The sequence below is a fragment of the Vombatus ursinus genome, unplaced genomic scaffold, assembly GCF_900497805.2.
Source record: "Vombatus ursinus unplaced genomic scaffold, bare-nosed wombat genome assembly UNPS02009573.1, whole genome shotgun sequence".
Taxonomy (NCBI): Eukaryota; Metazoa; Chordata; class Mammalia; order Diprotodontia; family Vombatidae; genus Vombatus; species Vombatus ursinus.
Window position 1 is genome coordinate 27593303 of NW_020949351.1, and position 3610 is coordinate 27596912.

Here is a 3610-nt window from a genome sequence, read left to right on the forward strand (position 1 = left end):
ATATTCCTATTTATAAGACAAGCACAATAAAACTGCAGCATCTCTCACATTTGACCTCTCCTTTCCGTTCACAGAGCTACCACCTTAGTTCAGGCCCTCATCACCTCTAGCCTAGATTATTGCAATAGCCTCCCTTCTTCAAATCTCTTATTTCAGAAAATCTAAAGTGATATATAAATGTGAATTAATAATTAATATTTGGTCACATTTTGAACTATGGCCCAAAGGCATCTCAATTTTAATATGTCCAAACCAGAACCTCTCTGGACCTCAGTTTCACCATCTGTAAAATGAAAGGATTAAACCAGATGGCTTCTGAGGTTTCTTCTAATTGTCAAAAATTTTATGACCTCTTCTCCTAAATCTACCCCTCTTCCAAACTTCCCTATTTCTATCAAATTTAATACCATCTTTCAGATTAGTAATATTGGGGTCATTCTTCATTCATCAATCTCTCTCTCTCTTTTTTTTTTTTTTTTGGTGAGGCAATCAGGATTAAGTGACTTGCCCAGGGTCACACAGCAAGTAAGTGTCATGTGTCTGAGACCAAATTTGAACTCAGGTCCTCCTGACAGCACCACCTATCTGCCTTTCAGCAATCTCTCTTAATCTCACCCCCTACATCCAGTCCCTTGCCAAGTCTTGTTCATTCTGCCTTCTCAGCACTAATCTATCCCTTGTCTCTATCCACACAACTATCTTGGTTCAAGTCCCCATCACTTCTCACCTGTACTATTGCATAACCAGCTAATTGAACTTTCTATTTCAAGTCTCTCACCTCTCCAATCCATCCTTCACACAGATACCAACATGATATTCCTGGGAGCAGCTAGGTGGCTCAGTGGATAGAGCACCCACCCTGGAGTCAGGAGGACCTGAGTTCAAATGCGGCTTCAGACACTTGACATTTACTAGCTGTGTGACCCTGGGCAAGTCACTTAACCCCAATTGCCTAAGAAAAAAAGAAATCTAATGTGTAAAAGATAGCAAAAAACGCTTCTCTTGCTGCATCATTTCTGGTCTCTATTTAGGAGCTTGATTTTGGTTCTCTTTTTGCCACTTACCCTGTTCTTGGGTAGCATAAATAACTAATGCCGTCTTATGCTTTTCCATTACTTCTTTGCAATGCAATTCAAGTTCCGACAGAGAGGCAGTCATTACCAAAAAGACAGAGACAGAGACAGAGACAGAGACAGAGACAGAGACAGAGAGAGAGAGAGAGAGAGAGAGAGAGAGAGAATCTACAATAGTACCTTACTTGGATTGTAAAATCCTAGACTTTTCCTCTGGCCCCTCCTCCTCCAGAAAGATGCAGCAACACACTCACACACACACACACACACACACACACACACACACACCGTGCAAGGAAATAATCCCAAAGAGGAGAGGAAATGAAATTTGTCCAAAGAGACCAATGAGGACAAAGGATGGTAGTATGATATGGTAGGTGATGTGATCAAGTAAAAATAGCATCAGAAATGCTTCAACTAAAAATAGCCTGAGACTGTTAAGGGAAATTAAGAACAATAACAATTATTTTTTTAAAGCTACATGAGGAAAAAAAGAATTACGGGGGAGAGAAAGCAATACTGTTAATTTAATATTTTGTTTAAATTTTCTCAGCAAAGGAGAATGACCATTATTCTGGAAATGATCATTAAAATGACTAATAAGGAGTTATATGATATATACCTCATATCTGGAGGGCAGCTAGGTGGCACTCTATCTACTGATAAAGGACGGGAGCTGAAGTCAGAAAAACTCATCTTCCTGAGTTCAAATCTAGCTTCACTTACTAGCTGTGAGACCCTGGGCAAATCACTTAACCCTGTTTGCCTCAGTTTCCTCATCAGTAAAATGAACTGGAAGAGGAAATGGCAAACCATTCCAGCATCTTTGCCAAGAAAAACCCAAATGAGGTCACAGAATCAGACATGATTGAAATGACTGACCAACAATGACAGCAACAACGACCTTACTACCATAGATGATTTCAAGTTCCCCCAACTCCAGGTTCAGCACTATAACCACCATGACACTTGCTTGCCACTAAATGAGAAATGTAATCTAAGTCCTAAGGGTCTCATCTTTTAACCTGATCAGGTTGTCTAGGCTTATTTCTAGTTACCCTTTCGCTAATGATAACATTGAAAACAAAAGACATCAATAAAACTAGAACCTATCACCTTTTCACTTCCAGCCTATTCTACTTTCAGAGAGATCCAATTCTTAGGAAGTTTTTTTTTCAACAACACTATGATTAAATTTGCCTCTTTGCAGCTCCCACTCATTACTGGTTTTGCCCCGTGAAGCCAAACAGAGCAACACTTGAAGACAGCTATCATGTCCTTCCTAAATTTTTTCTTCTGCAGCCTAAATATGACCAATTCCTTCAAATGGTCTTCATATGATGGGGACTTAAGGCCCTTCACCATCTTAGTCAGCCTCCTTTGCATGTTCTCCAACTTATCAATGTTCTTCTTAAACTGTGGTGCCCAGAATAGACACAGACTCCAGAACAGGTCTGACAACAGCAGAGTACAATGACACTATACTCTACAATCCTGTAATTCCTTAGTCCTGAAAATTATGTCCTTTTTAATAAAGCTCAAGATATCAAGATATTTGATATCATTGATATCAAGATATCCATTGCTAACTCATGTTGAGCCACTAAATTCCCAGAATATCTAATTCTCTGTTACCTCTAACCTAGCCCAGCCCTCATTGTCTGCACTTGGCCTCACCCTAGACCACTACTCCTCAATTCACCCTTCCATATGGCCTAGGTCTCTGGCATTCACCTGGGACACCTGGCCCTTCCTGGTCCTTCCCTATTACTTCCCAGTCACCCCAGACTACTTGATCACATCCAGATCTTCCCAAAGTCTTTCTGTATAAAAGATCCATCTTGTCTCCATTAAAGGGCTCAGACTCCTTAAGAGTCTTGTCAATACAAGCATCACCAAGTAGCTCTGATTCTTAAAATTTTGCCCACCTCAATTGGTGTTTTAATAAACTTTGTCTCTGACTGAAAAAAGGCTTGAGTCGAATTCATTTGACAGGACCTATGTGTTCTGCCCCTGAATTTTGGGGTTCCCAGCACCCCTAGCCCACAACATAATTTTAAATGTATGAGATAGTTGATGAAATCCTATCCTTAAATAAGCACTATACTTAGTCCTGAGGATATAAATAGAAAAGTCTGCCCTCAAGGAGCTTATGTTTTAACAGAGAAAGATGGTACATATAGATAAATGATTGCTAGGCAGGAGTATTTTGATTTTTAAGTTATAGGGCCCAGCAAAACTGAGTATAATCCTTCAGGGGAAAAAAATGGAAATTCAGTGAAATAGAGAACTTTCAAGATTCTTGATGAAAAGACCAGAGCTGAATAGAAAATTTGACTTTCAAGTACAAGACTCAAGAGAAGCATGAAAAGGTAAACAGAAAAGAGAAATCATAAGGGACTTATTAAAGTTGAACTATTTATATTCATACATGGAAAGATGATATTTGTAACTTGTGAGACCTTTCTCACTATTAGGGTAGTTGGAAGGAATATATATAGACAGAGACCACAGGGTGAGTTGAATATGAAGGGATG